This window comes from Hordeum vulgare, unplaced genomic scaffold (genome assembly GCF_904849725.1).
Source record: "Hordeum vulgare subsp. vulgare unplaced genomic scaffold, MorexV3_pseudomolecules_assembly, whole genome shotgun sequence".
In the NCBI taxonomy this organism is placed as follows: Eukaryota; Viridiplantae; Streptophyta; class Magnoliopsida; order Poales; family Poaceae; genus Hordeum; species Hordeum vulgare.
In genome coordinates this window covers 665001-685000 of record NW_025422486.1, presented here as the reverse complement: position 1 = coordinate 685000, position 20000 = coordinate 665001, and the positions used below count along the sequence as shown (strand labels likewise).

At 45.4% G+C, this 20000-nt stretch overlaps 31 non-coding genes and 2 pseudogenes across 31 annotated transcripts; all 33 read left to right on the top strand.

Annotated features, from left to right (window-relative positions):
• The first annotated feature begins 204 nt into the window (after positions 1–204).
• LOC123415622 lies at positions 205–323 on the top strand. The gene has a single exon (XR_006615332.1). It is a non-coding gene; the product is annotated as a 5S ribosomal RNA (ribosomal RNA).
• A 446-nt stretch (positions 324–769) lies between these two features.
• LOC123415468 lies at positions 770–888 on the top strand. The gene has a single exon (XR_006615186.1). It is a non-coding gene; the product is annotated as a 5S ribosomal RNA (ribosomal RNA).
• A 506-nt stretch (positions 889–1394) lies between these two features.
• Positions 1395–1527, top strand: LOC123416532 (annotated as a pseudogene).
• Positions 1528–1874: 347 nt separating this feature from the next.
• Positions 1875–2027, top strand: LOC123416428 (annotated as a pseudogene).
• Positions 2028–2392: 365 nt separating this feature from the next.
• Positions 2393–2511, top strand: LOC123416811. Its single transcript, XR_006616412.1, has one exon. It is a non-coding gene; the product is annotated as a 5S ribosomal RNA (ribosomal RNA).
• A 428-nt stretch (positions 2512–2939) lies between these two features.
• Positions 2940–3058, top strand: LOC123416747. Its single transcript, XR_006616350.1, has one exon. It is a non-coding gene; the product is annotated as a 5S ribosomal RNA (ribosomal RNA).
• A 407-nt stretch (positions 3059–3465) lies between these two features.
• On the top strand, positions 3466–3584 carry LOC123415988. Its single transcript, XR_006615674.1, has one exon. It is a non-coding gene; the product is annotated as a 5S ribosomal RNA (ribosomal RNA).
• A 483-nt stretch (positions 3585–4067) lies between these two features.
• Positions 4068–4186, top strand: LOC123416498. The gene has a single exon (XR_006616146.1). It is a non-coding gene; the product is annotated as a 5S ribosomal RNA (ribosomal RNA).
• A 425-nt stretch (positions 4187–4611) lies between these two features.
• On the top strand, positions 4612–4730 carry LOC123415529. Its single transcript, XR_006615244.1, has one exon. It is a non-coding gene; the product is annotated as a 5S ribosomal RNA (ribosomal RNA).
• A 564-nt stretch (positions 4731–5294) lies between these two features.
• On the top strand, positions 5295–5413 carry LOC123416325. The gene has a single exon (XR_006615993.1). It is a non-coding gene; the product is annotated as a 5S ribosomal RNA (ribosomal RNA).
• A 440-nt stretch (positions 5414–5853) lies between these two features.
• LOC123415298 lies at positions 5854–5972 on the top strand. The gene has a single exon (XR_006615015.1). It is a non-coding gene; the product is annotated as a 5S ribosomal RNA (ribosomal RNA).
• A 452-nt stretch (positions 5973–6424) lies between these two features.
• Positions 6425–6543, top strand: LOC123416497. Its single transcript, XR_006616145.1, has one exon. It is a non-coding gene; the product is annotated as a 5S ribosomal RNA (ribosomal RNA).
• Positions 6544–6974: 431 nt separating this feature from the next.
• Positions 6975–7093, top strand: LOC123415510. The gene has a single exon (XR_006615226.1). It is a non-coding gene; the product is annotated as a 5S ribosomal RNA (ribosomal RNA).
• Positions 7094–7661: 568 nt separating this feature from the next.
• Positions 7662–7780, top strand: LOC123416324. The gene has a single exon (XR_006615992.1). It is a non-coding gene; the product is annotated as a 5S ribosomal RNA (ribosomal RNA).
• A 446-nt stretch (positions 7781–8226) lies between these two features.
• LOC123415614 lies at positions 8227–8345 on the top strand. The gene has a single exon (XR_006615324.1). It is a non-coding gene; the product is annotated as a 5S ribosomal RNA (ribosomal RNA).
• Positions 8346–9157: 812 nt separating this feature from the next.
• Positions 9158–9276, top strand: LOC123416833. The gene has a single exon (XR_006616432.1). It is a non-coding gene; the product is annotated as a 5S ribosomal RNA (ribosomal RNA).
• A 350-nt stretch (positions 9277–9626) lies between these two features.
• Positions 9627–9745, top strand: LOC123416810. Its single transcript, XR_006616411.1, has one exon. It is a non-coding gene; the product is annotated as a 5S ribosomal RNA (ribosomal RNA).
• A 274-nt stretch (positions 9746–10019) lies between these two features.
• LOC123416404 lies at positions 10020–10138 on the top strand. Its single transcript, XR_006616067.1, has one exon. It is a non-coding gene; the product is annotated as a 5S ribosomal RNA (ribosomal RNA).
• Positions 10139–10491: 353 nt separating this feature from the next.
• On the top strand, positions 10492–10610 carry LOC123416665. The gene has a single exon (XR_006616272.1). It is a non-coding gene; the product is annotated as a 5S ribosomal RNA (ribosomal RNA).
• A 425-nt stretch (positions 10611–11035) lies between these two features.
• Positions 11036–11154, top strand: LOC123415940. The gene has a single exon (XR_006615630.1). It is a non-coding gene; the product is annotated as a 5S ribosomal RNA (ribosomal RNA).
• Positions 11155–11734: 580 nt separating this feature from the next.
• On the top strand, positions 11735–11853 carry LOC123416383. Its single transcript, XR_006616047.1, has one exon. It is a non-coding gene; the product is annotated as a 5S ribosomal RNA (ribosomal RNA).
• Positions 11854–12296: 443 nt separating this feature from the next.
• LOC123416280 lies at positions 12297–12415 on the top strand. Its single transcript, XR_006615951.1, has one exon. It is a non-coding gene; the product is annotated as a 5S ribosomal RNA (ribosomal RNA).
• A 353-nt stretch (positions 12416–12768) lies between these two features.
• On the top strand, positions 12769–12887 carry LOC123416391. The gene has a single exon (XR_006616055.1). It is a non-coding gene; the product is annotated as a 5S ribosomal RNA (ribosomal RNA).
• Positions 12888–13264: 377 nt separating this feature from the next.
• LOC123416450 lies at positions 13265–13383 on the top strand. The gene has a single exon (XR_006616106.1). It is a non-coding gene; the product is annotated as a 5S ribosomal RNA (ribosomal RNA).
• Positions 13384–13739: 356 nt separating this feature from the next.
• On the top strand, positions 13740–13858 carry LOC123416208. Its single transcript, XR_006615882.1, has one exon. It is a non-coding gene; the product is annotated as a 5S ribosomal RNA (ribosomal RNA).
• A 2517-nt stretch (positions 13859–16375) lies between these two features.
• Positions 16376–16494, top strand: LOC123415885. The gene has a single exon (XR_006615577.1). It is a non-coding gene; the product is annotated as a 5S ribosomal RNA (ribosomal RNA).
• A 353-nt stretch (positions 16495–16847) lies between these two features.
• LOC123415755 lies at positions 16848–16966 on the top strand. The gene has a single exon (XR_006615455.1). It is a non-coding gene; the product is annotated as a 5S ribosomal RNA (ribosomal RNA).
• Positions 16967–17319: 353 nt separating this feature from the next.
• LOC123416380 lies at positions 17320–17438 on the top strand. The gene has a single exon (XR_006616044.1). It is a non-coding gene; the product is annotated as a 5S ribosomal RNA (ribosomal RNA).
• Positions 17439–17791: 353 nt separating this feature from the next.
• On the top strand, positions 17792–17910 carry LOC123416836. The gene has a single exon (XR_006616435.1). It is a non-coding gene; the product is annotated as a 5S ribosomal RNA (ribosomal RNA).
• Positions 17911–18281: 371 nt separating this feature from the next.
• Positions 18282–18400, top strand: LOC123416865. The gene has a single exon (XR_006616462.1). It is a non-coding gene; the product is annotated as a 5S ribosomal RNA (ribosomal RNA).
• A 317-nt stretch (positions 18401–18717) lies between these two features.
• LOC123416661 lies at positions 18718–18836 on the top strand. Its single transcript, XR_006616269.1, has one exon. It is a non-coding gene; the product is annotated as a 5S ribosomal RNA (ribosomal RNA).
• Positions 18837–19303: 467 nt separating this feature from the next.
• On the top strand, positions 19304–19421 carry LOC123416436. The gene has a single exon (XR_006616094.1). It is a non-coding gene; the product is annotated as a 5S ribosomal RNA (ribosomal RNA).
• A 402-nt stretch (positions 19422–19823) lies between these two features.
• Positions 19824–19942, top strand: LOC123416517. The gene has a single exon (XR_006616159.1). It is a non-coding gene; the product is annotated as a 5S ribosomal RNA (ribosomal RNA).
• The last annotated feature ends 58 nt before the right edge of the window (positions 19943–20000 follow it).

Here is a 20000-nt window from a genome sequence, read left to right as displayed (position 1 = left end):
CTTGCCTCGAGAACGGAGACGAATTTAACACAAGAATTTCACCGCTCCCTCTCTACCCCGACAACACGAGCACCGCCACGACCTCTGTGACTTTTCCCACCACGCATGACACCCAACGACTACTAGTAGTAGTAGTAGTAGTAGTAGTAGTAGTAGTAGTAGTAGTAGGGGCAAGCATAAGGAACAAATAGATAGTTGCATGTCGGATGCGATCATACCAGCACTAAAGCACCGGATCCCATAAGAACTCCGAAGTTAAGCGTGCTTGGGCGAGTGTTGTACTAGGATGGGTGACCTCCTGGGAAGTCCTCGTGTTGCATTCCCCTTTTTAAATATATTTTTGCGCCACGTGACAAGGATGACGCGGGACCGTGATCTATATGACCTCGTTTTCTTATTTTTGACGTTTACTAGTTTTCTTATTTTTGACGTTTGTGATATGTTTTAGCTTGCCCCTCCCGTGTCCATTGGCACATTTGCCTCGACAACGGAGACGAGTTTAACACAAGAATTTCACCGCTCCCTCTCTACCCCGACAACACGAGCACCGCCACGACCTCTGTGAGTTTTCCCACCGCGCATGACACCCAACGACTAGTAGTAGCAGTAGCACTAGCAGTAGCAGGAGCAGCAGCAGCAGCAGCAGCAGTAGGAGCAGTAGGAGGAGGAGTAGTAGTAGTAGTAGTAGTAGTAGTAGTAGTAGTAGTAGTAGTAGTAGTAGTAGTAGTAGTAGGGGCAAGCATAAGGAACAAATAGATAGTTGCATGTCGGATGCGATCATACCAGCACTAAAGCACCGGATCCCATCAGAACTCCGAAGTTAAGCCTGCTTGGGCGAGAGTAGTACTAGGATGGGTGACCTCCTGGGAAGTCCTCGTGTTGCATTCCCCTTTTTAAATATATTTTTGCGCCACGTGACAAGGATGACGCGGGACCGTGATCTATATGACCTCGTTTTCTTATTTTTGACGTTTACTAGTTTTCTTATTTTTGACGTTTGTGATATGTTTTAGCTTGCCCCTCCCGTGTCCATTGCCACACTTGCCTCGACAACGGAGACGAGTTTAACACAAGAATCTCACCGCTCCCTCTCTACCCCGACAACACGAGCACCGCCACGACCTCTGTGACTTTTCCCACCGCGCATGACACCCGACGACTAGTAGTAGTAGTAGTAGTAGTAGTAGTAGTAGTAGTAGTAGTACTACTAGTAGTAGTAGTAGTAGTAGTAGTAGTAGTAGTAGTAGTACTAGTAGTAGTAGTAGTAGTAGTACTAGTAGTAGTACTAGTAGTAGTAGTAGTAGTAGTAGTAGTAGTAGTAGTAGTAGTAGTACTAGTAGCACTAGTAGTAGTAGTAGGGGCAAGCATAAGGAAGAAATAGATAGTTGCATGTCGGATGCGATCATACCAGCAATAAAGCACCGGATCCCATCACAACTCCGAAGTTAAGCGTGCTTGGGCGAGAGTAGTACTAGGATGGGTGACCTCCTATGGGTGACCTCCTGGGAAGTCCTCGTGTTGCATTCCCCTTTTTAAATATATTTTTGCGCCACGTGACAAGGATGACGCGGGACCGTGATCTATATGACCTCGTTTTCTTATTTTTGACGTTTACTAGTTTTCTTATTTTTGACGTTTGTGATATGTTTTAGCTTGCCCCTCCCGTGTCCATTGGCACATTTGCCTCGACAACGGAGACGAGTTTAACACAAGAATTTCACCGCTCCCTCTCTACCCCGACAACACGAGCACCGCCACGACCTCTGTGACTTTTCCCACCGCGCATGACACCCAACGACTAGTAGTAGTAGTAGTAGTAGTAGTAGTAGTAGTACTAGGGGCAAGCATAAGGAACAAATAGATAGTTGCATGTCGGATGCGATCATACCAGCACTAAAGCACCGGATCCCATCAGAACTCTGAAGTTAAGCGTGCTTGGGCGAGAGTAGTACTAGGATGGGTGACCTCCATGATGGGGGTGACCTCCAGGATGGGTGACCTCCTGGGAAGTCCTCGTGTTGCATTCCCCTTTTTAAATATATTTTTGCGCCACGTGACAAGGATGACGCGGGACCGTGATCTATATGACCTCGTTTTCTTATTTTTGACGTTTACTAGTTTTCTTATTTTTGACCTTTGTGATATGTTTTAGCTTGCCCCTCCCGTGTCCATTGCCACATTTGCCTCGACAACGGAGACGAGTTTAACACAAGAATTTCACCGCTCCCTCTCTACCCCGACAACACGAGCACCGCCACGACCTCTATGACTTTTCCCACCGCGGATGACACCCAACGACTAGTAGTAGTAGTAGTAGTAGTAGTAGTAGTAGTAGTAGTAGTAGTACTAGTAGTAGGGGCAAGCATAACGAACAAATAGATAGTAGCATGTCGGATGCGATCATACCAGCACTAAAGCACCGGATCCCATCAGAACTCCGAAGTTAAGCGTGCTTGGGCGAGAGTAGTACTAGGATGGGTGACCTCCTAGGAAGTCCTCGTGTTGCATTCCCCTTTTTAAATATATTTTTGCGCGACGTGACAAGGATGACGCGGAACCGTGATCTATATGACCTCGTTTTCCTATTTTTGACGTTTACTAGTTTTCTTATTTTCGACGTTTGTGATATCTTTTAGCTTGCCCCTCCCATGTCCATTGCCACATTTGCCTCGACAACGGAGACGAGTTTAACACAAGAATTTCACCGCTCCCTCTCTACCCCGACAACACGAGCACCGCCACGACCTCTGTGACTTTTCCCACCGCGCATGACACCCAACGACTAGTAGTAGTAGTAGTAGTAGTAGCAGTAGTAGAAGTAGTAGCAGCAGCAGTAGTAGCAGTAGCAGTAGCAGTAGCAGTAGCAGTAGGAGTAGGAGTAGTAGTAGTAGTAGTAGTAGTAGGGGCAAGCATAAGGAACAAATAGATAGTTGCATGTCGGATGCGATCATACCAGCACTAAAGCACCGGATCCCATCAGAACTCCGAAGTTAAGCGTGCTTGGGCGAGAGTAGTACTAGGATGGGTGACCTCCTGTGAAGACCTCGTGTTGCATTCCCCTTTTTAAATATATTTTTGCGCCACGTGACAAGGATGACGCGGGACCGTGATCTATATGACCTCGTTTTCTTATTTTTGACGTTTACTAGTTTTCTTATTTTTGACGTTTGTGATATGTTTTAGCTTGCCCCTCCCGTGTCCATTGGCAAATTTGCCTCGACAACGGAGACGAGTTTAACACAAGAATTTCACCGCTCCCTCTCTACCCCGACAACACGAGCACCGCCACGACCTCTGTGACTTTTCCCACCGCGCATGACACCCAACGACTAGTAGTAGTAGTAGTAGTAGTAGTAGTAGTAGTAGTAGTAGTAGTAGTAGTAGTAGTAGTAGTAGTAGTAGTAGTAGTAGAAGTAGTAGTAGTAGTAGGGGCAAGCATAAGGAACAAATACATAGTTACATGTCGGATGCGATCATACCAGCACTAAAGCACCGGATCCCATCAGAACTCCGAAATTAAGAGTGCTTGGGCGAGAGTAGTACTAGGATGAGTGACCTCCTGGGAAGTCCTCGTGTTGCATTCCCCTTTTTAAATATATTTTTGCGCCACGTGACAAGGATGACGCGGGAGCGTGATCTATATTACATCGTTTTCTTATTTTTGACGTTTACTAGTTTTCTTATTTTTGACGTTTACTAGTTTTCTTATTTTTGACGTTTGTGATATGTTTTAGCTTGCCCCTCCCGTGTCCATTGCCACATTTGCCTCGACAACGGAGACGAGTTTAACACAAGAATTTCACCGCTCCCTCTCTACCCCGACAACACAAGCACCGCCACGACCTCTGTGACTTTTCCCACCGCGCTTGACACCCAACGACAAGTAGTAGTAGTAGTAGTAGTAGTAGTAGTAGTAGTAGTAGTAGTACTAGTAGTAGTAGTAGTAGTAGTAGTAGTAGTAGTAGTAGTAGTACTAGTAGTACTAGTAGTAGTAGTACTAGTAGTAGTAGTAGTAGTAGTAGTAGTAGTAAGGGCAAGCATAAGGAACAAATAGATAGTTGCATGTCGGATGCGATCATACCAGCACTAAAGCACCGGATACCATAAAAACTCCGAAGTTAAGCGTGCTTGGATGAGAGTAGTACTAGGATGGGTGACCTCTGGGGAAATCCTCGTGTTGCATTCCCCTTTTTAAATATATTTTTGCGCCACGTCACAAGGATGACGCGGGAGCGTGATCTATATGACATCGTTTTCTTATTTTTCACGTTTACTAGTTTTCTTATTTTTGACGTTTGTGATATGTTTTAGCTTGCCCCTCCCGTGTCCATTGCCACATTTGCGTCGACAAAGGAGATGAGTTTAACACAAGAATTTCACCGCTCCCTCTCTACCCCGACAACACAAGCACCGCCACGACCTCTGTGACTTTTCCCACCGCGCTTGACACCCAACGACTAGTAGTAGTAGTAGTAGTAGTAGTGGTAGTAGTAGTAGTAGTAGTAGTAGAAGTAGTAGTAGTAGTAGTAGTAGTAGTAGTAGTAGTAGTAGTAGAAATAGTAGTAGTAGTAGTAGGGGCAAGCATAAGGAACAAATAGATAGTTACATGTCGGATGCGATCATACCAGCACTAAAGCACCGGATCCCATCAGAACTTCGAAGTTAAGCGTGCTTGGGCGAGAGTAGTACTAGGATGGGTGACCTCCTGGGAAGTCCTCGTGTTGCATTTCCCTTTTTAAATATATTTTTGTGCCACGTGACAAGGATTACGCGGGAGCGTGATCTATATGACCTCGTTTTTTATTTTTGACGTTTACTAGTTTTCTTATTTTTGACGTTTGTGATATGTTTTTGCTTGCCCCTCCCGTGTCCATTGCCACATTTGCCTCGACAACGGAGACGAGTTTAACACAAGAATTTCACCGCTCCCTCTCTACCCCGACAACACGAGCACCGCCACGACCTCTGTGACTTTTCCCACCGCGCATGACACCCAACGACTAGTAGTAGTAGTAGTAATAGCAGTAGTAGCAGTAGGAGCAGTAGTAGAAGTAGCAGCAGCAGCAGCAGTAGCAGTAGCAGTAGGAGTAGGAGTAGTAGTAGTAGTAGCAGTAGTAGCAGTAGCAGTAGCAGTAGCAGTAGCAGTAGAGTAGTAGTAGTAGTAGTAGTAGTAGTAGTAGTAGTAGCAGTAGCAGTAGCAGTAGCAGCAGTAGCAGCAGTCGCAGCAGTCGCAGCAGTAGCAGCAGTAGCAGCAGTAGGGACAAGCATAAGGAACAAATAGATAGTTGCATGTCGGATCCGATCATACCAGCACTAAAGCACCGGATCCCATCAGAACTCTGAAGTTAAGCGTGCTTGGGCGAGAGTAGTACTAGGATGGGTGACCTCCTGGGAAGTCCTCATGTTGCATTCCCCTTTTTAAATATATTTTTGCGCCACGTGACAAGGATGACGCGGGAACGTGATCTATATGACCTCGTTTTCTTATTTTTGACGTTTAATAGTTTTCTTATTTTTGACGTTTGTGATATGTTTTAGATTGCCCCTCCCGTGTCCATTGCCACATTTGCCTCGACAACGGAGACGAGTTTAACACAAGAATTTCACCGCTCCCTCTCTACCCCGACAACACGAGCACCGCCACGACCTGTGTGACTTTTCCCACCGCGCATGACACCCAACGACTAGTAGTAGTAGTAGTAGTAGTAGTAATAGTAGTAGTAGTAGTAGTAATAGTAGTAGTAGTAGTAATAGTAGTAGTAGTAGTAGTAATAGTAGTAGTAGTAGTAGTAGTAGTAATAGTAGTAGTAGTAGTAGGGGCAAGCATAAGGAACAAATAGATAGTTGCATGTCGGATGCGATCATACCTGCACTAAAGCACCGGATCCCATCAGAACTCCGAAGTTAAGCGTGCTTGGGCGAGAGTAGTACTAGGATGGGTGACCTCCTGGGAAGTCTTCGTGTTGCATTCCCCTTTTTAAATATATTTTTGCGCCACGTGACAAGGATGACGCGGGACCGTGATCTATATGACCTCGTTTTCTTATTTTTGACGTTTACTAGTTTTCTTATTTTTGACGTTTGTGATATGTTTTAGCTTGCCCCTCCCGTGTCCATTGCCACATTTGCCTCGACAACGGAGACGAGTTTAACACAAGAATTTCACCGCTCCCTCTCTACCCCGACAACACAAGCACCGCCACGACCTCTGTGACTTTTCCCACCGCGCTTGACACCCAACGACAAGTAGTAGTAGTAGTAGTAGTAGTAGTAGTAGTAGTAGTAGTACTAGTAGTAGTAGTAGTAGTAGTAGTAGTAGTAGTAGTACTAGTAGTACTAGTAGTAGTAGTACTAGTAGTAGTAGTAGTAGTAGTAGTAGTAGTAGTAAGGGCAAGCATAAGGAACAAATAGATAGTTGCATGTCGGATGCGATCATACCAGCACTAAAGCACCGGATACCATAAAAACTCCGAAGTTAAGCGTGCTTGGATGAGAGTAGTACTAGGATGGGTGACCTCTGGGGAAATCCTCGTGTTGCATTCCCCTTTTTAAATATATTTTTGCGCCACGTCACAAGGATGACGCGGGAGCGTGATCTATATGACATCGTTTTCTTATTTTTCACGTTTACTAGTTTTCTTATTTTTGACGTTTGTGATATGTTTTAGCTTGCCCCTCCCGTGTCCATTGCCACATTTGCGTCGACAAAGGAGATGAGTTTAACACAAGAATTTCACCGCTCCCTCTCTACCCCGACAACACAAGCACCGCCACGACCTCTGTGACTTTTCCCACCGCGCTTGACACCCAACGACTAGTAGTAGTAGTAGTAGTAGTAGTGGTAGTAGTAGTAGTAGTAGTAGTAGTAGAAGTAGTAGTAGTAGTAGTAGTAGTAGTAGTAGTAGTAGTAGTAGTAGAAATAGTAGTAGTAGTAGTAGGGGCAAGCATAAGGAACAAATAGATAGTTACATGTCGGATGCGATCATACCAGCACTAAAGCACCGGATCCCATCAGAACTTCGAAGTTAAGCGTGCTTGGGCGAGAGTAGTACTAGGATGGGTGACCTCCTGGGAAGTCCACGTGTTGCATTTCCCTTTTTAAATATATTTTTGTGCCACGTGACAAGGATTACGCGGGAGCGTGATCTATATGACCTCGTTTTCTTATTTTTGACGTTTACTAGTTTTCTTATTTTTGACGTTTGTGATATGTTTTTGCTTGCCCCTCCCGTGTCCATTACCACATTTGCCTCGACAACGGAGACGAGTTTAACACAAGAATTTCACCGCTCCCTCTCTACCCCGACAACACGAGCACCGCCACGACCTCTGTGACTTTTCCCACCGCGCATGACACCCAACGACTAGTAGTAGTAGTAGTAATAGCAGTAGTAGCAGTAGGAGCAGTAGTAGAAGTAGCAGCAGCAGCAGCAGTAGCAGTAGCAGTAGGAGTAGTAGTAGTAGCAGTAGTAGCAGTAGTAGTAGCAGTAGCAGTAGCAGTAGCAGTAGAGTAGTAGTAGTAGTAGTAGTAGTAGTAGTAGTAGTAGTAGTAGCAGTAGCAGTAGCAGTAGGAGCAGTAGCAGCAGTAGCAGCAGTCGCAGCAGTAGCAGCAGTAGCAGCAGTAGGGACAAGCATAAGGAACAAATAGATAGTTGCATGTTGGATCCGATCATACCAGCACTAAAGCACCGGATCCCATCAGAACTCTGAAGTTAAGCGTGCTTGGGCGAGAGTAGTACTAGGATGGGTGACCTCCTGGGAAGTCCTCATGTTGCATTCCCCTTTTTAAATATATTTTTGCGCCACGTGACAAGGATGACGCGGGACCATGATCTATATGACCTCGTTTTCTTATTTTTGACGTTTAATAGTTTTCTTATTTTTGACGTTTGTGATATGTTTTAGATTGCCCCTCCCGTGTCCATTGCCACATTTGCCTCGACAACGGAGACGAGTTTAACACAAGAATTTCACCGCTCCCTCTCTACCCCGACAACACGAGCACCGCCACGACCTGTGTGACTTTTCCCACCGCGCATGACACCCAACGACTAGTAGTAGTAGTAGTAGTAGTAGTAATAGTAGTAGTAGTAGTAATAGTAGTAGTAGTAGTAGTAATAGTAGTAGTAGTAGTAGTAATAGTAGTAGTAGTAGTAGTAGTAGTAGTAGTAATAGTAGTAGTAGTAGTAGGGGCAAGCATAAGGAACAAATAGATAGTTGCATGTCGGATGCGATCATACCTGCACTAAAGCACTGGATCCCATCAGAACTCCGAAGTTAAGCGTGCTTGGGCGAGAGTAGTACTAGGATGGGTGACCTCCTGGGAAGTCTTCGTGTTGCATTCCCCTTTTTAAATATATTTTTGCGCCACGTGACAAGGATGACGCGGGACCGTGATCTATATGACCTCGTTTTCTTATTTTTGACGTTAACTAGTTTTCTTATTTTTGACGTTTGTGATATGTTTTAGCTTGCCCCTCCCGTGTCCATTGCCACATTTGCCTCGACAACGGAGACGAGTTTAACACAAGAATTTCACCGCTCCCTCTCTACCCCGACAACACGAGCACCGCCACGACCTCTTTGACTTTTCCCACCGCGCATGACACCCAACGACTAGTAGTAGTAGTAGTAATAGCAGTAGTAGCAGTAGTAGTAGTAGTAGTAGTAGTAGTAGTAGTAGTAGTAGTAGTAGTAGTAGTACTCGTAGTACTGGTAGTACTGGTAGTAGTAGTAGTAGTAGTAGTAGTAGTAGTAGTAGTAGTAGTTGTACTGGTAGTACTGGTAGTAGTAGTAGTACTGGTAGTAGTAGTAGTAGTAGTAGTAGTAGTAGTGGTAGTAGTGGTAGTAGTAGTAGTAGTGGTGGTGGTACTAGTAGTAGTAGTAGTAGTGGTCGTAGTAGTAGTAGTAGTAGTAGTAGTAGTAGTAGTAGTACTAGTAGTAGTAGTAGTAGTAGTAGTAGTAGTAGTAGTAGTAGTAGTAGTAGTAGTAGGAGTAGTAGTAGTAGTAGTAGTAGTAGTAGAAGTAGTAGTAGTAGTAGCAGTAGTAGCAGTAGTAGCAGTAGTAGCAGCAGTAGTAGCAGTAGTAGTAGTAGTAGTAGTACTAGTAGTACTAGTAGTAGGGGCAAGCATAAGGAACAAATAGATAGTTGCATGTCGGATGCGATCAAACCAGCACTAAAGCACCGGATCCCATCAGAACTCCGAAGTTAAGCGTGCTTGGGCGAGAGTAGTACTAGGATGGGTGACCTCCTGGGAAGTCCTCGTGTTGCATTCCCCTTTTTAAATATATTTTTGCGCCACGTGATAAGGATGACGCGGGACCGTGATCTATATGACCTCGTTTTCTTATTTTTGACGTTTACTAGTTTTCTTATTTTTGACGTTTGTGATATGTTTTAGCTTGCCCCTCCCGTGTCCATTGCCACATTTGCCTCGACAACGGAGACGAGTTTAACACAAGAATTTCACCGCTCCCTCTCTACCCCGACAACACGAGCACCGCCACGAACTCTGTGACTTTTCCCACCGCGCATGACACCCAACGACTAGTAGTAGTAGTAGTAGTAGTAGTAGTAGTAGTAGTAGTAGGGGCAAGCATAAGGAACAAATAGATAGTTGCATGTCGGATGCGATCATACCAGCACTAAAGCACCGGATCCCATCAGAACTCCGAAGTTAAGCGTGCTTGGGCGAGAGTAGTACTAGGATGGGTGACCTCCTAGGAAGTCCTCGTGTTGCATTCCCCTTTTTAAATATATTTTTGCGCCACGTGATAAGGATGACGTTTGTGATATGTTTTAGCTTGCCCCTCCCGTGTCCATTGCCACATTTGCCTCGACAACAGAGACGAGTTTAACACAAGAATTTCACCGCTCCCTCTCTACCCCAACAACACGAGCACCGCCACGACCTCTGTGACTTTTCCCACCGCGCATGACACCCAACGACTAGTAGTAGTAGTACTAGTAGTAGTAGTAGTAGGGGCAAGCATAAGGAACAAATAGATAGTTGCATGTCGGATGCGATCATACCAGCACTAAAGCACCGGATCCCATCAGAACTCCGAAGTTAAGCGTGCTTGGGCGAGAGTAGTACTAGGATGGGTGACCTCCTGGGAAGTCCTCGTGTTGCATTCCCTTTTTTAAATATATTTTTGCGCCACGTGATAAGGATGACGCGGGACCGTGATCTATATGACCTCGTTTTCTTATTTTTGACGTTTACTAGTTTTCTTATTTTTGACGTTTGTGATATGTTTTAGCTTGCCCCTCCCGTGGCCATTGCCACATTTGCCTCGACAACGGAGACGAGTTTAACACAAGAATTTCACCGCTCCCTCTCTACCCCGACAACACGAGCACCGCCACGACCTCTGTGACTTTTCCCACCGCGCATGACACCCAACGACTAGTAGTAGTAGTAGTAGTAGTAGTACTAGTAGTAGTAGTAGTAGGGGCAAGCATAAGGAACAAATAGATAGTTGCATGTCGGATGCGATCATACCAGCACTAAAGCACCGGATCCCATCAGAACTCCGAAGTTAAGCGTGCTTGGGCGAGAGTAGTACTACGATGGGTGACCTCCTGGGAAGTCCTCGTGTTGCATTCCCCTTTTTAAATATATTTTTGCGCCACGTGACAAGGATGACGCGGGACCGTGATCTATATGACCTCGTTTTCTTATTTTTGACCTTTACTAGTTTTCTTATTTTTGACGTTTGTGATATGTTTTAGCTTGCCCCTCCCGTGTCCATTGCCACATTTGCCTCGACAACGGAGACGAGTTTAACACAAGATTTTCACCGCTCCCTCTCTACCCCGACAACACGAGCACCGCCACGACCTCTGTGACTTTTCCCACCGCGCATGACACCCAACGACTAGTAGTAGTAGTAGTAGTAGTAGTAGTAGTAGTAGTAGTAGTAGTAGAAGTAGTAGTAGTAGTAGTAGTAGTAGTAGTAGTAGTAGTAGTAGTAGAAATAGTAGTAGTAGTAGTAGGGGCAAGCATAAGGAACAAATAGATAGTTACATGTCGGATGCGATCATACCAGCACTAAAGCACCGGATCCCATCAGAACTTCAAAGTTAAGCGTGCTTGGGCGAGAGTAGTACTAGGATGGGTGACCTCCTGGGAAGTCCTCGTGTTGCATTTCCCTTTTTAAATATATTTTTGTGCCACGTGACAAGGATGACGCAGGAGCGTGATCTATATGACCTCGTTTTCTTATTTTTGACGTTTACTAGTTTTCTTATTTTTGACGTTTGTGATATGTTTTTGCTTGCCCCTCCCGTGTCCATTGCCACATTTGCCTCGACAACGGAGACGAGTTTAACACAAGAATTTCACCGCTCCCTCTCTACCCCGACAACACGAGCACCGCCACGACCTCTGTGACTTTTCCCACCGCGCATGACACCCAACGACTAGTAGTAGTAGTAGTAATAGCAGTAGTAGCAGTAGGAGCAGTAGTAGAAGTAGCAGCAGCAGCAGCAGTAGCAGTAGCAGTAGGAGTAGGAGTAGTAGTAGTAGTAGCAGTAGTAGCAGTAGTAGTAGCAGTAGCAGTAGCAGTAGAGTAGTAGTAGTAGTAGTAGTAGTAGTAGTAGTAGTAGTAGTAGTAGTAGTAGCAGTAGCAGTAGCAGTAGGAGCAGTAGCAGTAGTAGCAGCAGTCGCAGCAGTAGCAGCAGTAGCAGCAGTAGGGACAAGCATAAGGAACAAATAGATAGTTGCATGTCGGATCCGATTATACCAGCACTAAAGCACCGGATCCCATCAGAACTCTGAAGTTAAGCGTGCTTGGGCGAGAGTAGTACTAGGATGGGTGACCTCCTGGGAAGTCCTCATGTTGCATTCCCCTTTTTAAATATATTTTTCCGCCACGTGACAAGGATGACGCGGGACCATGATCTATATGACCTCGTTTTCTTATTTTTGACGTTTAATAGTTTTCTTATTTTTGACGTTTGTGATATGTTTTAGATTGCCCCTCCCGTGTCCATTGCCACATTTGCCTCGACAACGGAGACGAGTGTAACACAAGAATTTCACCGCTCCCTCTCTACCTCGACAACACGAGCACCGCCACGACCTGTGTGACTTTTCCCACCGCGCATGACACCCAACGACTAGTAGTAGTGGTAGTAGTAGTAGTAGTAATAGTAGTAGTAGTAGTAGTAATAGTAGTAGTAGTAGTAATAGTAGTAGTAGTAGTAGTAATAGTAGTAGTAGTAGTAGTAGTAGTAATAGTAGTAGTAGTAGTAGGGGCAAGCATAAGGAACAAATAGATAGTTGCATGTCGGATGCGATCATACCTGCACTAAAGCACCGGATCCCATCAAAACTTCGAAGTTAAGCGTGCTTGGGCGAGAGTAGTACTAGGATGGGTGACCTCCTGGGAAGTCTTCGTGTTGCATTCCCCTTTTTAAATATATTTTTGCGCCACGTGACAAGGATGACGCGGGACCGTGATCTATATGACCTCGTTTTCTTATTTTTGACGTTTACTAGTTTTCTTATTTTTGACGTTTGTGATATGTTTTAGCTTGCCCCTCCCGTGTCCATTGCCACATTTGCCTCGACAACGGAGACGAGTTTAACACAAGAATTTCACCGCTCCCTCTCTACCCCGACAACACGAGCACCGCCACGACCTCTTTGACTTTTCCCACCGCGCATGACACCCAACGACTAGTAGTAGTAGTAGGAGTAGTAGCAGTAGTAGCAGTAGTAGTAGGGGCAAGCATAAGGAACAAATAGATAGTTGCATGTCGGATGCGATCATACCAGCACTAAAGCACCGGATCCCATCAGAACTCCGAAGTTAAGCGTGCTTGGGCGAGAGTAGTACTAGGATGGGTGACCTCCTGGGAAGTCCTCGTGTTGCATTCCCCTTTTTAAATATATTTTTGCGCCACATGACAAGGATGACACGGGACCGTGATCTATATGACCTCGTTTTCTTATTTTTGACGTTTACTAGTTTTCTTATTTTTGACGTTTGTGATATGTTTTAGCTTGCCCCTCCCGTGTCCATTGCCACATTTGCCTCGAGAACGGAGACGAGTTTAACACAAGAATTACACCGCTCCCTCTCTACCCCGACAACACGAGCACCGCCACGACCTTTGTGACTTTTCCCAACGCGCATGACACCCAACGACTAGTAGTAGTAGTAGTAGTAGTAGTAATAATAGTAGTAGTAGTAGTAGTACTAGTAGTAGTAGTAGTAGGGGCAAGCATAAGGAACAAATAGATAGTTGCATGTGGGATGCGATCATACCAGCACTAAAGCACCAGATCCCATGAAAACTCCGGAGTGAAGCGTGCTTGGGCGAGAGTAGTACTAGGATGGGTGACCTCCTGGGAAGGCCTCGTGTTGCATTCCCCTTTTTAAATATATTTTTGCGCCACGTGACAAGGATGACGCGGGACCGTGATCTATATGACCTCGTTTTCTTATTTTTGAAGTTTACTAGTTTTCTTATTTTTGACGTTTGTGATATGTTTTAGCTTGCCCCTCCCGTGTCCATTGCCACATTTGCCTCGACAACGGAGACGAGTTTAACACAAGAATTTCACCGCTCCCTCTCTACCCCGACAACACGAGCACCGCCACGACCTCTTTGACTTTTCCCACCGCGCATGACACCCAACGACTAGTAGTAGTAGTAGTAGCAGTAGTAGCAGTAGTAGCAGTAGTAGTAGGGGCAAGCACAAGGAACAAATAGATAGTTGCATGTCGGATGAGATCATACCAGCACTAAAGCACCGGATCCCATCAGAACTCCGAAGTTAAGCGTGCTTGGGCGAGAGTAGTACTAGGATGGTTGACCTCGTGGGAAGTCCTCGTGTTGCATTTCCCTTTTTAAATATATTTTTGCGCCACGTGACAAGGATGACACGGGACCGTGATCTATATGACCTCGTTTTCTTATTTTTGACGTTTACTAGTTTTCTTATTTTTGACGTTTGTGATATGTTTTAGCTTGCCCCTCCCGTGTCCATTGCCACATTTGCCTCGACAACGGAGACGAGTTTAACACAAGAATTTCACCGCTCCCTCTCTACCCCGGCAACACGAGCACCGCCACGACCTCTGTGACTTTTCCCACCGAGCATGACACCCAACGACTAGTAGTAGTAGTAGTAGTAGTAGTAGTAGTAGTAGTAGTAGTAGTAGCAGTAGTAGTAGCAGTAGCAGTAGTAGTAACAACAGTAGTAGCAGCAGCAGTAGTAGCAGCAGCAGTAGTAGCAGCAGAAGTAGTAGCAGCATTAGTAGTAGCAGCAGCAGGAGTAGCAGCAGTAGCAGTAGTAGCAGTAGCAGGAGTAGCAGTAGCAGGAGTAGCAGTAGCAGGAGTAGCAGTAGCAGGAGTAGCAGTAGCAGGAGTAGTAGCAGGAGTAGTAGCAGGAGTAGTAGCAGGAGTAGGAGGAGTAGCAGGAGTAGTAGCAGGAGTAGTAGCAGGAGTAGGAGCAGGAGTAGCAGTAGTAGGAGTAGCAGGAGTAGTAGTAGCAGGAGTAGTAGCAGTAGGAGTAGTAGCAGTAGTAGTAGTAGCAGTAGTAGTAGGAGCAGTAGTAGTAGGAGCAGTAGTAGTAGCAGGAGCAGGAGCAGGAGCAGGAGCAGGAGCAGGAGTAGTAGCAGGAGCAGGAGCAGTAGCAGGAGCAGGAGCAGTAGCAGGAGCAGCAGTAGTAGCAGGAGGAGGAGTAGTAGCAGTATTAGTAGTGGTAGTAGTAGTGGTAGTAGTAGTGGTAGTAGTAGTGGTAGTAGTAGTGGTAGTAGTAGTAGGTAGTAGTAGTAGTAGTAGTAGTAGTAGTAGTAGTAGTAGTAGTAGTAGTAGTACTGGTAGTACTGGTAGTACTGGTAGTAGTAGTACTGGTAGTAGTAGTAGTGGTAGTAGTAGTAGTAGTAGTAGTAGTAGTAGTAGTAGTAGTAGTAGTACTGGTACTGGTAGTAGTAGTAGTAGTAGTAGTAGTAGTAGTAGTAGTAGTAGTAGTAGTAGTAGTAGTACTGGTAGTACTGGTAGTAGTAGTAGTAGTAGTAGTAGTACTGGTAGTACTGGTAGTAGTAGTAGTAGTAGTGGTGGTAGTAGTAGTAGAAGTAGTAGTAGTAGTAGTAGTAGGAGTAGTAGTAGTAGTAGTAGTAGTAGTAGTAGTAGTAGGAGTAGTAGTAGCAGTAGTAGTAGCAGCAGTAGTAACAGCAGTAGTAACAGCAGTAGTAGTAGCAGCAGTAGTAGCAGCAGTAGTAACAGCAGCAGTAGCAGCAGCAGTAGTAGCAGCAGAAGTAGTAGCAGCAGCAGTAGTAGCAGCAGCAGTAGTAGCAGCAGTAGCAGTAGTAGCAGTAGCAGGAGTAGCAGTAGCAGGAGTAGCAGTAGCAGGAGTAGCAGTAGCAGGAGTAGTAGCAGGAGTAGTAGCAGGAGTAGTAGCAGGAGTAGGAGGAGTAGCAGGAGTAGTAGCAGGAGTAGTAGCAGGAGTAGGAGCAGGAGTAGCAGTAGCAGGAGTAGCAGGAGTAGCAGTAGCAGGAGTAGTAGTACCAGGAGTAGTAGAAGTAGGAGTAGTAGAAGTGGTAGTAGGAGCAGTGGTAGTAGGAGCAGTAGTAGTAGGAGCAGTAGTAGTAGCAGGAGCAGGAGCAGGAGCAGGAGCAGGAGCAGGAGTAGTAGCAGGAGCAGGAGCAGTAGCAGGAGCAGGAGCAGTAGCAGGAGCAGGAGCAGTAGCAGGAGCAGGAGTAGTAGCAGTATTAGTAGTGGTAGTAGTAGTGGTAGTAGTAGTGGTAGTAGTAGTAGTAGTAGTAGTAGTAGTAGTAGTACTGGTAGTACTGGTAGTACTGGTAGTAGTAGTACTGGTAGTAGTAGTAGTGGTAGTAGTGGTAGTAGTAGTAGTAGTAGTAGTAGTAGTAGTAGTAGTAGTAGTAGTAGTAGTACTCGTAGTACTGGTAGTACTGGTAGTAGTAGTAGTAGTAGTAGTAGTAGTAGTAGTAGTAGTAGTACTAGTAGTAGTTGTACTGGTAGTACTGGTAGTAGTAGTAGTACTGGTAGTAGTAGTAGTAGTAGTAGTAGTAGTAGTGGTAGTAGTGGTAGTAGTAGTAGTAGTAGTGGTGGTAGTAGTAGTAGTAGTAGTGGTCGTAGTAGTAGTAGTACTAGTAGTAGTAGTAGTAGTAGTAGTAGTAGTAGTAGTAGTAGTAGTAGTAGTAGGAGTAGTAGTAGTAGTAGTAGTAGTAGTAGTAGTAGAAGTAGTAGTAGTAGTAGCAGTAGTAGCAGTAGTAGCAGTAGTAGGAGCAGTAGTAGCAGTAGTAGTAGTAGTAGTAGTACTAGTAGTAGTAGTAGTAGTACTAGTAGTAGTAGTAGTAGGGGCAAGCATAAGGAACAAATAGATAGTTGCATGTCGGATGCGATCATACCAGCACTAAAGCACCGGATCCCATCATAACTCCGAAGTTAAGCGTGCTTGGGCGAGAGTAGTACTAGGATGGGTGACCTCGTGGGAAGTCCTCGTGTTGCATTCCCCTTTTTAAATATATTTTTGCGCCACGTGATAAGGATGACGCGGGACCGTGATCTATATGACCTCGTTTTCTTATTTTTGACGTTTACTAGTTTTCTTATTTTTGACGTTTGTGATATGTTTTAGCTTGCCCCTCCCGTGTCCATTGCCACATTTGCCTCGACAACGGAGACGAGTTTAACACAAGAATTTCACCGCTCCCTCTCTACCCCGACAACACGAGCACCGCCACGACCTCTGTGACTTTTCCCACCGCGCATGACACCCAACGACTAGTAGTAGTAGTAGTAGTAGTAGTACTAGTAGTAGTAGTAGTAGGGGCAAGCATAAGGAACAAATAGATAGTTGCATGTCGGATGCGATCATACCAGCACTAAAGCACCGGATCCCATCAGAACTCCGAAGTTAAGCGTGCTTGGGCGAGAGTAGTACTAGGATCGGTGACCTCCTGGGAAGTCCTCGTGTTGCATTCCCCTTTTTAAATATATTTTTGCGCCACGTGATAAGGATGACGCGGGACCGTGATCTATATGACCTCGTTTTCTTATTTTTGACGTTTACTAGTTTTCTTATTTTTGACGTTTGTGATATGTTTTAGCTTGCCCCTCCCGTGTCCATTGCCACATTTGCCTCGACAACGGAGACGAGTTTAACACAAGAATTTCACCGCTCCCTCTCTACCCCGACAACACGAGCACCGCCACGACCTCTGTGACTTTTCCCACCGCGCATGACACCCAACGACTAGTAGTAGTAGTAGTAGTAGTAGTACTAGTAGTAGTAGTAGTAGGGGCAAGCATAAGGAACAAATAGATAGTTGCATGTCGGATGCGATCATACCAGCACTAAAGCACCGGATCCCATCAGAACTCCGAAGTTAAGCGTGCTTGGGCGAGAGTAGTACTAGGATGGGTGACCTCCTGGGAAGTCCTCGTGTTGCATTCCCCTTTTTAAATATATTTTTGCGCCACGTGATAAGGATGACGCGGGACCGTGATCTATATGACCTCGTTTTCTTATTTTTGACGTTTACTAGTTTTCTTATTTTTGACGTTTGTGATATGTTTTAGCTTGCCCCTCCCGTGTCCATTGCCACATTTGCCTCGACAACGGAGACGAGTTTAACACAAGAATTTCACCGCTCCCTCTCTACCCCGACAACACGAGCACCGCCACGACCTCTGTGACTTTTCCCACCGCGCATGACACCCAACGACTAGTAGTAGTAGTAATAGTAGTAGTACTAGTAGTAGTAGTAGTAGGGGCAAGCATAAGGAACAAATAGATAGTTGCATGTCGGATGCGATCATACCAGCACTAAAGCACCGGATCCCATCAGAACTCCGAAGTTAAGCGTGCTTGGGCGAGAGTAGTACTAGTATGGGTGACCTCCTGGGAAGTCCTCGTGTTGCATTCCTTTTTTTAAATATATTTTTGCGCCACGTGACAAGGATGACGCGGGACCGTGATCTATATGACCTCGTTTTCTTATTTTTGACGTTTACTAGTTTTCTTATTTTTGACGTTTGTGATATGTTTTAGCTTGCCCCTCCCGTGTCCATTGCCACATTTGCCTCGACAACGGAGACGAGTTTAACACAAGAATTTCACCGCTCCCTCTCTACCCCGACAACACGAGCACCGCCACGACCTCTTTGACTTTTCCCACCGCGCATGACACCCAACGACTAGTAGTAGTAGTAGTAGTAGTAGCAGTAGTAGCAGTAGTAGCAGTAGTAGCAGTAGTAGTAGGGGCAAGCATAAGGAACATATAGATAGTTGCATGTTGGATGCGATCATACCAGCACTAAAGCACCGGATCCCATCAGAACTCCGAAGTTAAGCGTGTTTGGGCGAGAGTAGTACTAGGATGGGTGACCTCCTGGGAAGTCCTCGTGTTGCATTCCCCTTTTTAAATATATTTTTGCGCCACGTGACAAGGATGACGCGGGACCGTGATCTATATGACCTCGTTTTCTTATTTTTGACGTTTACTAGTTTTCTTATTTTTGACGTTTGTGATATGTTTTAGCTTGCCCTTCCCGTGTCCATTGGCACATTTGCCTCGACAACGGAGACGAGTTTAACACAAGAATTTCACCGCTCCCTCTCTACCCCGACAACGCGAGCACCGCCACGACCTCTGTGACTTTTCCCACCGCGCGTGACATCCAACGACTAGTAGTAGGGGCAAGCATAAGGAACAAATAGGTAGTTGCATGTCGGATGCGATCATACCAGCACTAAAGCACCGGATCCCATTAGAACTCCGAAGTTAAGCGTGCTTGGGCGAGAGTAGTACTAGGATGGGTGACCTCCTGGGAAGTCCTCGTGTTGCATTCCCCTTTTTAAATATATTTTTGCGCCACGTGACAAGGATGACGCGGGACCGTGATCTATATGACCTCGTTTTCTTTTTTTTGATGTTTACTAGTTTTCTTATTTTTGACGTTTGTGATATGTTTTAGCTTGCCCCTCCCGTGTCCATTGCCACACTTGCCTCGACAACGGAGACGAGTTTAACACAAGAATTTCACCGCTCCCTCTCTACCCCGACAACACGAGCACCGCCACGACCTGTGTGACTTTTCGCACCGCGCATGACACCCAACGACTAGTACTAGTAGTAGTAGTAGTAGTAGTAGTAGTAGTAGTAGTAGTAGTAGTAGTAGTATTGGTAGTAGTAGTAGTAGTAGTAGTAGTAGTACTGGTAGTAGTAGTAGTAGTAGTAGTAGTAGTAGTAGTAGTAGTAGTAGTAGTAGTAGTAGTAGTAGGGGCAAGCATAAGGAACAAATAGATAGTTGCATGTCGGATGCGATCATACGAGCACTAAAGCACCGATCCCATTAGAACTCTGAAGTTAAGCGTGCTTGGGCGAGAGTAGTACTAGGATGGGTGACCTCCTGGGAAGTCCTCGTGTTGCATTCCCCTTTTTAAATATATTTTTGCGCCACGTGACAAGGAAGACGCGGGACCGTGATCTATATGACCTATGTTTTCTTATTTTTGACGTTTACTAGTTTTCTTATTTTTGACGTTTGTGATATGTTTTAGCTTGCCCCTCCCGTGTCCATTGCCACATTTGCCTCGACAACGGAGACGAGTTTAACACAAGAATTTCACCGCTCCCTCTCTACCCCGACAACACGAGCACCGTCACGACCTGTGTGACTTTTCCCACCGCGCATGACACCCAACGACTAGTAGTAGTAGTAGTAGTAGTAGTAGTAGTAGTAGTAGTAGTAGTAGTAGTAGTAGTAGTAGTAGTAGTAGTACTAGTAGTAGTAGTAGTAGGGGCAAGCATAAGGAACAAATAGATAGTTGCATGTCGGATGCGATCATACCAACACTAAAGCACCGGATCCCATCAGAACTCCGAAGTTATGCGTGCTTGGGCGAGAGTAGTACTAGGATTGTTGACCTCCTCGGAAGTCCTCGTGTTGCATTCCCCTTTTTAAATATATTTTTGCGCCACGTGACAAGGATGACGCGGGAACGTGATCTATA